This window comes from Phaseolus vulgaris, chromosome 8, assembly GCF_000499845.2.
Source record: "Phaseolus vulgaris cultivar G19833 chromosome 8, P. vulgaris v2.0, whole genome shotgun sequence".
NCBI classification, from domain to species: Eukaryota; Viridiplantae; Streptophyta; class Magnoliopsida; order Fabales; family Fabaceae; genus Phaseolus; species Phaseolus vulgaris.
This window is the reverse complement of record NC_023752.2, coordinates 59,624,443-59,637,873: the sequence shown is the minus strand read 5'-3', so window position 1 is coordinate 59,637,873 and position 13,431 is coordinate 59,624,443. Positions and strand designations below refer to the sequence as shown.

Below are 13,431 nucleotides of genomic sequence, written 5' to 3'. Positions count from 1 at the left end.
TAACTCATATCTTTAGATTAGGATTCATCTTATTTTTATTCGATTTACTTTTTATGGATAATTTTTTATTAACCAATATTTTCTTACTTTCACAGTTATCATCTATGATCTGCAAAACAAAATATATAAATGAATATATTTTTTAATTTTGGTTTCATCCCTTACCTTTTTATTTCTTACTGCCTTTTCCCTCCATTTTTTTTGTAAATTTTAATCATGTTATTTTGATTGCGCGAACCATTAATATTTAATTAACTCGTTACGGATTTTAGGAGATTTGAATATATATTATGAAATTATGAAAAATATGTCATATAAAGGAGTTGGTGAGTTATTTTATTCAAATATTCTATACATAAAATAAAATATAATATCAAATATTAATAATATCTCAATCTTAATTTTTTAATCTTAAAACAATAAATATATTTTTATGTAAAATATACACTATAAAAAATTAATTAAATATAAATAACTTAAAAATAAAATTAATTAGTTATTAAATTGATTAAATTAGAAAACATATATTATTACAAATTAAGAATTATTATTGGTATTTAAAATATTTTGTATTATTAATAAAAATTCATAATATAATTAGATATTTTTAGTAATTAATTATCATAAAATATATTTATTTATTTAAGTATTATTTTTATCTTTTAGTTATTTTTAAATTTTATAAATAATATTTATTTATTTAAAAATAATTTTTGTAGTCTTGTACAAAAATATAATTAGAAACATTTTTTTAGTCAGTTTTAATCTAGTTGAGAAACTAAGGTTTGATCAATAAAAATAATAAAATTAAAAACTATTTTTTTATTTCAAATCCTTCACTTCACTCATCTTCTTATGCATTTCATTCTGATTCCAATTCCAATTTCTTTTGTCTCCTCCTATTCATGCATTTTAACACACGAGTCTTGAGTAGCACGCCTTTTCTTTCTTCTAGAGTTTCCCTTCATCAATTCCCATGGCTATCAGAGCCCTAGATTTCAACTGGTTGGGTTCTCTCACTGTTTTATTCCAATTCCAATTGAATGGAACTCGTTTCTTGCTCCATGCTCGCCACCAATGGTATCTTCACTTTCTCGATTTACCTAATTTTGCTGATGTTCTGCATTTTCATATGCTTCATTATTCTGTCTAACTTATGATATTTTGCCTCTTTTCTTTTCCTGGCATATCAGTTTTTCATTCATATCCCACTAAATTTCTGGCAAGTCCACTTTTCAACAATTTTTAACTCTGCAGATGTCATTTTTTCCGAAAATATCTGATTACAGTTAGATGTTTGAATTTGAATTCTAAGGTGGAAATATGGGTGGAGTCGTGGGTGATTGTGAATTTTGATATTTAGGTTTAGGAAAGAATAGAAGCATAGGCTTCTATTTTTGGTTCTGCACTTTGTTGGGTTGGGCTGATTAACTCTGAGTTGAATTCTGAATTTGGAATTGAAAAGTGTAGCTTGATTTTGGAGCATTCCATGGTATTCACATCTAACATGGGATGCAGTAGGGACAACGATTCGCTACAGTTAGATAAGTTTATTAAATTTGAATTGTAAAAAAAAAGAAGTGTAGACTTTGTGTAGTTGAATTATTTTTTTGTAGAGAATCCAAATCCCGTGCAGTAATTGTTAACTTCACTTTATTGGTGCCCTTTGAATATAACATCCTTTATAAGCTAGAAATTCTGTTCTAAAATTCCATAGTTGCATAACTCAATTTTTCATCTGATCCGTTCTTACAACTGATATGTGCTACCAGTACGATCTCTTACCTTTACGGTGATAAGGAAGGATGACAGCTAAAATTCATGGCAAAATTCTGTAGGGTTTCTTGCAGAAATGTAAACTGGTGGTGACCTTAGATTATGATTTTTGGTGGATAAACATTGGAATGAGGGATCCTCTTTTTTTTTTATTTATTTATTTATTAGGAATGAATAAATTAAATTAAAATGAGACCCTTTAGGGGTGTTACAATTCTTTTACTAAAACGATCTATTGTCAACCTACACTTTCTCAAACCAGACCAAGCAATGCCTACATTATTTGGTTAGATCTAAAATCTATAGCTAAAGCTACAAAACGTCAACACAAATAGTAACTGCTTTGCATAATTATAGATCAAAATTGCAGCAATTATCAGAATTTTAAGCTAAATTCTCCTTATCAAGAAAAACTTGACCAAATAGAATTGCTTCTACACAAATTTTGGCCCTGAAGCTGGGAAGTTCCTCCTGTTGACAAAGTCATTCCTTCAATCATATGTTCCTTGTACAGCTTTTGATAAAAGGACACAAATTCATCTGCTCTGTTTCCATCTCTCGCTGCATATCCTTAGGTCTTCACTGTCTTTGTCTACAAATTCCGAATTGTCCTGAACCTATGTTTGCTGTCCTTTTATATTACAATTCCAGAATCTTAACCAATCTGAACTTCTGCTGCCACAGTCTTGAAACATAGCTTGCTGCTTTTTCATTCTACATTACTTTCCTTCTAATAGTTTACTTCTCACGTCCTACTTATTCAACCTTCCACCTGCTGCCGTCCACTTCTCTGTTCTGCATTTGCCTCCTGCTACCTAATTATCAACGTAGCTAATGAAGGTGCCACTTTCTTCTTCCTTTGCCTGCAACTCAGTAAACAAGATCCTTCCCCTTCCTAGGCTAAGAGGTATATCAATTCTTTACATTTTACATAGTAATTTCTCTGCATAATTACTGCAGAATCAGTATTGCAGAATTGCAGATACAATTTCTCAACAGCTCACAAAATCAGAACTCTTGGTGCTTCAAACCTTCCACCTGAAAAACATGTATGCCAGAAACATACCCTTAAGCGGCACCTGTAGACTAACCACATAGTTAGCTTAAGGATTGTAAACATGCCCTGGGATTTAATGCCCAGTCCTAATAGGAAAAACTAAAGGCTTTTCCTCTTCATCCAAGACCAAGCCTGTAGCTGGGCTAGGTTAAAGATTTCTTCAGCATCCACCTTCTCATCCTTAAAAACAACCTCACTCCTTTGCCTCCATATGCACCATAAGACCGTTACCCAAACACTCTTCTACGCTCTATTCCTTTTCATGCTAAGATGTATCAAATGGTGTGCTATTTGGCATTCCATAAAGAGATGGTTAGTCGTTTCTTCAGCTGCATTACGTAATGGGCACAAAATTGTGGGTAGGATTACACCTCTTCTTATTAGATTCACCCTTGTCGGTACTTTGCTTTTCAAAATTCTCCAAGCTAAACATAGAGCATTTGGATTGGGATAGCCTTAACTTCCCAATGGGTTTCCAATTCTAAGCTATATTCAGAATTTACAGAATTTTGTATGACCTCATATCATATGCCGATTTCACTGAGGAAATTCCTCCTTCAGCTAACCAAAGTAACCTATCCTGCAGCACTTGTTGTGACACCTTCACATTCAGATCCTTTTGTTAAACTCTTGTTTAACAAAATTGAATTATCTGTCATGCAGAATCTAAATTTCTAGTACCTTACCTGCTCTCGTTTTCTGATCATCTTCTCTCACACAACTCATTTGTAATGCATTACTCATTTCAAAGAGTCCTGCCAGTACTTTTATTTTGTGAATTTGTTCTCAAAAGCTGCACTTTGTTAGATGACAGATTATGTTTTCATTTATTATTTAGAACATTGAGCTCCTGTCCGAATTTTCAGCCAGTACAAGCATATGATTAATTAACAATTAAAAAAGTACATCATTCGAAACAAGAAAGTTCTCAAGAGGCGAGACTTTCCAAGTGTTTGGCTTTAGGCAATCTGTTATTACATTTTACTCTATAATATGCAATTGAACTACTCCTGTTTCACACATTTCTTTTGAAAAAAAATGTTGAATTGCAGATCAGAAATGCCACTGAGATTATTATATCCATGTGCTTTCAATACTGAATTTGTAAATGAAATGGGTTTTAAAGATTCAGCATTCGTAGCAAGACTTCCTGGTTGAATTGGAAAGGTGTCAACTGCATTCCCTATTGAATTCACAGAACTGGGTTGATCATTCTTCAAATCTGTAAACAAAGGCTTCTATACTAGCAGCAACCTCTTCCTCTCTATGACGCAGTTGTACTTATATTTTAGTTTTGTAATGAATAATTTAAATTATAATAAAAAGTAAATTTTAATTATTGATAATTTATTTTAGGATTATTGAACTTAAATTTACAAATAAGTATAAAATATAAAAAAATAAGTAGGTAAACAAGATAATATTTAAAATAAATTATCATTAATTAGAGACCAATATAGTGACCATCATTTAGTCTTTACATATTTGGTCACTAAATTAATTTTTGTATTATATGATCACTAAATTAGTTTTTCTATTAATGGTCACTAAATTGCTTTTTATGTAATATAGTCATTAAATTAGTTTGTATATAATTATATAATATGGTAATTAAATTGGTTATTAAATTATTTTTATATAATGGTAACCAAATTGGTTTGTAAATTAGTAGTTATCAAAGTTTTACTTATTACAATTAGATTGTAAATTAGTTTCTAATTAATGACTAATTTTATTATTTAAGAGGTTAATAATTTGATTTTTAAAATCAACTTTTTTTTAGTGATATTTTTAAAAGATTGAAATATTTTCTAAAAACTAATTTAAATAAAATATATTAACCAAATATTCTCAATTAACAAATTTTGATTAATCTTAGAAACATATAATACATAAAAAAAAATTAATTTGACACCTAAATGGATTTTAATTGCAATTATTCTTTTACCTTTCATAACAATGTGATCTTCATTCTCAATTCTTACTTTAAAAATATTTGATGTGGAACTCTTTGAAAAGTTCACTAATAGGAGTCATATAATTTGTACAATCATTATTTATAAGTCAATCTTTTATAAATTTGGTGAGTATATCTTTTCAACATGTCCTAGTTGACAACATTTATAGCATTTTGCATATACTAACGCTTCTGATTAGGTTCTTACAATAGGAATAAGACGAAAAATATGTGTTGTTTTTTTATCAGCAAACAATAAATTAAACAAATAAACTGTAGCATTTCAATAACACTTCAGCATTTCAATAACACTCCAATCCTTATAAAAAAACAAATGCACCTGTTACACAAAATCAGTTCCTATAAGAGTTACTCCAAAAAAAACTTTACGCGGATTCTCTTCCAAAATAGCCAACTCTTCTAAAAATTTCTAATCATCAGCAGCAGCATTTCCATGGTGCCACTTTCCTACAGATCTCTCTATAAAAAATCTGGCATGATAGATGCCCTCCACATTACAATGATGCTACCATTATGGAGTTTTACATTCTCCTTGTTCTACATAAAAATGGTTCATCACACATGCAGCGAAACAGCTTATAGGGCTTACAAAGATTCCTAAAATCACATACCCAGCTTTCTAAAAAATTAAACATTGTTGGTAATAGCATGGGTTATACGTGTTGCAGTGACCTTCCACGGATAACCAAAAAACCTGTTATTTCCTTTATACCTCATCTAGTTTACGTGCCACCCTTGCAAGGGAGCAGGAAAGTCATACAACAATTAACCAAAACAAAGCAAATCCCTTCCCAAACTTTTGCTACCAAACCAAAAGATATAGTAAGAGTATTAAATACAGATGTAATTGAAAGAGCTAGAAAAACCCTGCCACATCTCATATTTACACATTAGTTTACAAAATACCCCACTTACGTTAGTTTCCATATAGAAAACTGTAACCCGTACCACTTAACAACCACCCTATAACCTTGCTCTTCACCTGCTTTCTTTCCAATACCTCTCAAACACTCCAAAGGCTCCAAACACAATTGTGGATAACAAAAATAGGCTGATTTCTCTTTACTTGTTATCCATCTCCAAACCAAATGCTATCTTTCTTGAAACAAATCTTGAAAATGACATGATTCTTTTGCCTCCAAATCTCTCATATAACTGCTATCTAAATGTAGAAACAACAAATAATTAGTCACTATATTGACTAAATTAAATATTATTTTAGAAACTAATAAATTATTGGTATCTAAAGTGATTTCTATTATTAATAAAAAATTATAAAATGGTTTAAAAATTGGTATCTAAATTAGTTATCAAGATTTTAACTGTCTCTAAAGGACTAATAGAGACTAAATTTAGAATATAAAGTAGTAAGTAGTTAAAACCTTGGTAGATGAGAGTTTCCTTTACCAGGTTAGGTTAAAATTAACACTGATAGTGCTGCTAGGGGTTCTCTTGGTCTTGCTACTTGTGAATGTATTTTTCGTGAGAGTATGTGAGCTCTATGTTTTCCTTGATGTTTAGACTGCTTTAGATGTTGAGTTTTATGGAGTTATACATGGTATTGAAGAAACTCAAAGATGAGTCTTACTAATTTATGGCTTGAATGTAATTCTGTCTTGGTTTGTGCAGTATTTATTGCTATAACTAATGTTCCTCGGATGCTTCGTAATAGATGAAACACTTGTCTTAATTATTGTGGAAAAATCAAGTTTAGGGTTTCTCACATTTTTCATGAAGGGAATGTTTATGCTGAAAAGTTTGCTAACTTAGGATTTATTTATAGAGAACAATTTCATTGGTATATATGACTTCCATCTAGTCTTTTCTTAGAGTTCTTTATTAATAGGTATAGGCTTCCTGTGTATCGATTTTGTTATTCTATGAGTTTTGGTCTAATCTCCCATATTTACTTGTATTTTTTTTTTAAAATTTAATAATACTTTTTTCATGTGATGACAGATGAACTGAGATGTCAAGTTTCATAGTGATGATGCCTAACATGAGAGTTTTTATAAAAAAAATAGTTAAAACCTTGGTAGCTAATGATTAAATACCAATTTAAAAATTATTAAAAAAATCATTAAATAAAAACTAATTTTAGAAACAAAAAATAATTAGTATCTAAAGTAATTTTTATTTTTAATAAAATTTATAAACAAATTGTGACACATCTAAGTTCTTTTTCAAACATTGTTTGTCTTTTTTTTAGCTTATATTGGGTTTAAGTTAGAATTATTAAGTTCTTTTTCAAACATTGTTTGTGTTTTTTTTAGCTTATATTGGGTTTAAGTTAGAATTATTAATAATATGGTGTCATTTAAAAGAAATAAAACATTTTGTCCTGATTTCTTGTTTATTCGTAACTTGTGCAGAGGTGAAAGAAGAAACATAAGAAGAATGGAAAAAGAATTTGTTGTTATTGATAAAGTGAAGAAAAATGAAGGAATGAATTGCATCTTTATGCCTTACTTGGAAACTGAGGAACTTCATGCTTCTTTCTTATCCCTTCTCATTCTTTAAAATTGCATCTCCACACCATTCACTTCATATTGTCTTTCGCAGCAAGGTTGGTCCTAAATTCTTCTTCTTCTTCACATTCCATCTGCACAAATCTTCAGGTTCGTTTCTGAATTCAAAATCATCAATTTAGTTAGATTTTGTTACTCTTATATTACTCCTATTTTACATCCATGACAATCTTATGAAGTTATGAAATATATCATCAACTATTTGAATAGTGAAAGTATATTAACAGTTTCACTACCACCTTTCCGTTTCAATAATGAACAATATTTTCTTTATATTAATCTGACTATTTTAAAAATTTCAACTCAATCTTGATTTTTTACTTTTGTCATGTACCTTTTAGGCTTAATCTTGTTTTTTTTATAAGTCTAGTTTCACTTGTTTTTATAGCCTAATTTCAACTTTCTAATCAAATAACTTTATTCATTTTCATCTCTTCTCTTATTCAAATATAAAAAGTATTTTAGGATCAATTTCATGAATATATAGAGATGGGATATCAACTTAAACCCAAAATCATTTTCATCATTTTGATCTTAGTTAATTTAACGGTTACATATGAATTACTTATTATAATCATTACATAAATAAATCAATATGCTCACTTACCATATTTGATTCTCAAAATATTACTCCACTACAATAATATTTTAAACCATTTTAGAAACTAATTTTTTTTTTTGTTTCTAAATTAGTTTCTAATATTGTTAAATAGTTTCTAAATTGGTATCTTAAAGTTTTTGCTACCAAATTTAGAAACTAAATAATGGGTACTTAAAACCTTAGTTACTAATTAGATACCAATTTAGAAACTATTTAACAATAATAGAAACTAATTTAAAAATCATTTTTTTAATTTCTAAAATGGTCTCTAATTTAATTATTATTGCAACTAATTATTTTAGTCTCTAAAAATTGGTTTCTATTTCATGATTTTCTTGCAGTGTCCTATATGCAACATAAAATTTCAAAATCATGAGATATACTTCAAAATAGCTTTTATTTAAGTCACCTTTCTTAGCAATGTTTATAATCTAAGTAACAAAAACCCTAAGAGGGGGGAATGAAATTGACATAATTAGTTAGCACACAAGGAAACTTAACCTAATCAACACTAGCGCAGAAATGTTAATCAAATGCGGCTATTTTACATTTACAAATTCGGCTATTTTACATTTACAAATGCGGCTATAGAGCCGCATTTGATCAACATGCAGTTGTAAATCAGAGAAATACAAATGCGGCTATAGAGCCGCATTTGTAAATGCGATTTACGAATGCGGTTATTTGAAATAGCCGCATTTGTATATTCTTCTGAATGAGCGGGGGTTTTAGGGGTTTAAGATTTACGAATGCGGCTATTGGTAAATAGCCGCATTCGTAAATCACATTTACAAATGCGGTTATTTACTAAAGCCTCATTTGTAAATCTTGTTTTTTGATTTACAAATGCGGCTTTGGTAAATAACCGTATTTGTAAATAGTGTTTTTTTTTTAAAGTTCAATTCGTATTGTCCCTAAACCATATAAATTAACCTGCATAATGATCAAACCCAGTCAGACAAATACAAAAATATAGAGATAAATTGAGAGAATCAAAATGTACATTTACAATAGTAATAAAACATAATAAAACCGACACTATTGATTAACTATGGTAGAGTTATAAAAATTTATGAAATATGTGGATCAAGAATCTCTGACATATGAAATGCCTTCCGAATTCATTGGTGTTTTGTCCGTGAATAACTGCATTGCAAAATATAGTTGACATAAATTAGTTTTTAGATATATATATATATATATATATATATATATATATATGTTCAAGAATTATAAAAATGATTTAACATATCATGTTATTACCTTTTTCCAACCAATTTTAACACCTAGTCTTATAATGGTAATCATCCATTGCATAATGTAATAGCCACACTCATAGCTTCCTAGTTGTTTATTACACTATAATTCAATAAAAAGTAATATGTTAGTATATTGATAAATAATGATAATAGAGAAAGAAAAAAATTACAAACCTTTATTCTTATCCAGTTCAAATTATTTAAACTGGATCGACCTTTTAGGATGTTATATCCACGCCATGAACTAGTTAATACAAAAAACCTCGTTACTAGATGGTTAATTAGTAACATATACAAAGTTAAGTTTATAATGTACTTACGTATCAATGATATCCTTAAATTTTGTGGGAATCTTCTTGTGTAGGGAGCATAACCACACAACAGTCTTATCAACCATTGATAAGACAAGTAACTGCCAATGATGCCTATATCATCCATGAAAAGAGTTAGTAAATATTTAAAATATGAAATAGTAATATTTGATGACATAAACTTACTCATTAATATAAGGGCATAAATAAATTTGTTTTCCCTATTTTTCCAGGGTGTTAGTGATGTATGCTTGAGTCTCAGATGACTTTGGTCCAACGAGATTAGTATATGCAGGATCTAAGAATCCATACATATTTTCCTTCCCCTCAGTGATATAGACTCTATGCAAAAACCTACAAGTTTTTAGTTAAAGCATAATCAATAATAATTTAACATAAAGTAAATTGAATAATAGGTAAAGATACTTACATCATAAAAAAATGAATTATACTTATATTGAGCTCCTGATTCCTAGATATAAATTCTGATAAATCTGTGTTGTACATCATCAGTGGCAGTTCAGTGTTTATTTGAAAAAATGTATCATCCCACGGAATTGGAAAAGGTTCATTGCCAATCTGACTAGCAATGAGACCTAATGAAGCTATAGGATTGTCAATTGGAACCTCACGCTTCTTCTCCGGACTTGGTGGCCGAAAAGGTTTCTACAAGATAAAGAACATTTGTATTAAATTATATGTAATATATAAATATAAATAAAAAATAATATAATGAAATGAAATTATTACATGAGGTTCTGGCATAAATCGAATGAGCTCTCTGGACCAGGCAACGAATGTCTGAAATGCATCGGCCACAGTGGTTACCTCATCTGAAGGTAGTGGAACACGAGCATCAGGAAATCGTACTTTTTCAACTGTTACCTTCGCCACATCAGGGGAGAGAGGAACGTTATGTAAGGTGGTGGCGTCTTGATAGACTTTTCCAAGGGCCACCACCCGAGGAAGTTTGCCGCCCACTACCAGTAGCTCACAATCCTTCGTCTGCCCATTGATATCATCCCTTGATGTTGGAGGATCCGCACAACTCCCCTCTGTGCTCTTGGGAGTGGGACTAACAAGGGATTCAGCACAAAGTTGTTGCGATAGAAACTCTTGTAGCATTTGATCATTCTCCTTTTTCATCTGTAGCCACATCAAATCAGTCTCCTTTCTCATCTCCTCCATTAATTCTTCACGTATCTTAGTCTTCATTTGAGTTTCGTTCTCTTTGGAGGAGGAGGATGGATGTCGTTTTGAAACTCCAAAATATAGTTTAATTCCGACCCCTTATCTAGCTGCACGAACACGACCACAATGCCCAGGTCGTCCAATTGCTTCAAACAGGATATCATGACGACCTTCAGCAACAAATTTACCATCGGATTCCAAGGAATCCTGCAAGAGTACACAAAAATAATATTTTAATTCGGGCTCAGAACTAGCTTACAATTTTAATTCGGGCTCAGAATAAATGAAAATAACAAAAATAACTTACAATTTTTCCAATGATAACCCCGGATTGCTCAGAACTTGGTGCACCCGACTTTTTAATTCGGGCCTCTTCCATTTTACATGGCGAAAAGGTGGTGATGGAGGAGAAGTGACCCCTGTTTCCACATTCTCAGACAACGTCCCCTGTTTAGATTGCTCCCTTTTCACCATCAGTGCTTGCTCAAGTTTTCGATACCCCGAACGAGACATAACGTGCGGGGTAACATTCTTCAAAGCTATCTCTTGAGCTTTCTTCCGACGATCCTGTCATAATTGAAATAAACAAACTGAAGTAAATAAGATAAACTTATTAATGTTATATAAACAAAAAAAGTTAAGTTACTTCACTTACCATCCAAGCCTCATTTTGACGGCTTTCTTTAAAAAGACGTCATGTCTCTTCATCAATATGTTTGTACTTTAAACATGGATTTTCGTCTTTAAGGTCGCCAAAAACGTATCTCGAAGTCAGTCTTAACTTAAAGGTACGAAATTTAAGTTCGATATTGGATATAATCTTTGATCGAAGCGGTTCCACATCAGGAATTTCAAAGTTTGCCTGCAAAATATCATCAGCAAATTAAAATTAATCAATGAATATTAAAAAGCATTATATCAAAATGTAAAGCTTACTAGAACATCCTCCCAGATCATGTTCTGGTCGACCTCTGACACCTTATCCCATGAATTAACTAGAATGGAGAGCCTCTCACGAGAAACAACTCCAAGATAACTCATAAAATCATTTGCTTTAGGACCAAAAGCCACTCTAGTGTTGACGTCAATGTCAACACGTGTCTTCTCTCCAGCAGCACGTCTCAATGCGAGACGCTTCAATCTAGTAGGTCCTCTGCTGCCTCGTCCGGATCGAGGTCTGAGTGGGGTCTGATTGTCATCCATGTCTCTGTTAAAAAAATTAGGTAACAAACATTAGTTAATCTGCATCGAATTAAAATCTTATAAAAATAATACATAAAATTCTAAATCTAAATGCTTATTTACAGGTTGCATGTGGGTTGAAAGTTCATATGTAAATTCCTTCACTGTGGTATTTACGGGTTGCATGTACATCATCAAGTACATCGTCATCTTTATTAATTATCATTGGTGTGAATGAACGGGGATCACCATTTTCAATATCATCTATGGTCTCCCCTTGTTTTTTGCCGTGTAAAACGACATACCAATTTTACGTGTCTTCTTCGCATATTGGACATGCTTTATGACCCTTAACACTATAACCTAATAAGTTACCATATGTCGGAAAGTCATTGATGGTGCAAAATAACATGACATGAAGCTTGAAAGTTTCATTAGCAAATCCGTCAAATACTTCAACACTGTGGTCCCACATTAACTTCAAATCTTCAATTAGAGGACTTAGATATACATCAATATCATTCCCTGGCTGTTTTAGACTGGATATCATCATAGACAACATCATGTATTTTCGCTTCATGCACAATCCAGGAGGTAAGTTGTAAATAACTAGTAAAACAGGCCATGAATTGTGATTTGTACTCATTACCAAAATGATTCATTCCGTCTGTAGCTAAACCAAGTCGAATATTTCTTGATTCTTTACCAAACTCTGGAAACTCATCATCAAATTTCTTCCACTGAATAGAATCAGCTGGATGTCGGTACATGCCATCACATTTGCTCTCATCTACATGCCATCTAAGATTCTTAACATCGTTTGGGTTTGCAAACAAACGCTTCATCCTTGGAATGATGGGAAGATACCACATAACCTTCATTGGGGGTCCATGCTTTTCTATATCTTCAATAGTATCATCATCTTTTTGTTTCAACTTATAACGTGATAACCCACACCTCGGACAACTTTTCAACAATTCAAAATTTTTCCGGTATAATATACAATCATTAGGACATGCATGTATCTTTTTATACTCCATACCCATTGGACAAAGAATCTTTTTGGTCTCATAATTACGATTAGGTAGAGTATTTCCCTCTGGAAGCATATCCTTCAACATCTGAAGCAATTCCGTGAAGCTTTTATCAGTCCATCCATTTATTGCTTTCAAATTCATCAATCTTAACACCGCCGACAACCGTGTGAAGTTAGTTGATACAGGATACAATGGAGTCTCTGCATCACTTGACATACTTTCATATCCATGCGCTTTTGCAAAAGACTCAGCTCCTACATCACGAATCATGTCTTCTAATCGATCATCATCTACATCATCGTGTACTACTTCATCCATGGTGGACCCCACGTATTCTTCAGTTACGAAAACACGTGGTAAATTTAATAATTCACCATGCCATGTCCAAGTTGTATAAGATCGAAGAAATCCATCACATACCAGGTGCTCCCTCATTATATTAACATCCAGTATCTTTCCATTCAAACAATTAACGCATGGACACCTGATCTTTGCTCCATCATGACCACTA

The 13,431-nt window shown here is 31.5% G+C and overlaps 2 long non-coding RNA genes across 2 annotated transcripts; both read left to right on the top strand.

The window, feature by feature from the left end:
• The first annotated feature begins 864 nt into the window (after window positions 1-864).
• Window positions 865-4,179, top strand: LOC137826492 (uncharacterized). Its single transcript, XR_011083508.1, has 2 exons — window positions 865-1,080; window positions 3,886-4,179. It is a non-coding gene; the product is annotated as an uncharacterized lncRNA (long non-coding RNA).
• A 3,168-nt stretch (window positions 4,180-7,347) lies between these two features.
• On the top strand, window positions 7,348-10,796 carry LOC137826197 (uncharacterized). The gene is made up of 2 exons (XR_011083430.1): window positions 7,348-7,429; window positions 10,024-10,796. It is a non-coding gene; the product is annotated as an uncharacterized lncRNA (long non-coding RNA).
• Window positions 10,797-13,431: the final 2,635 nt, after the last annotated feature.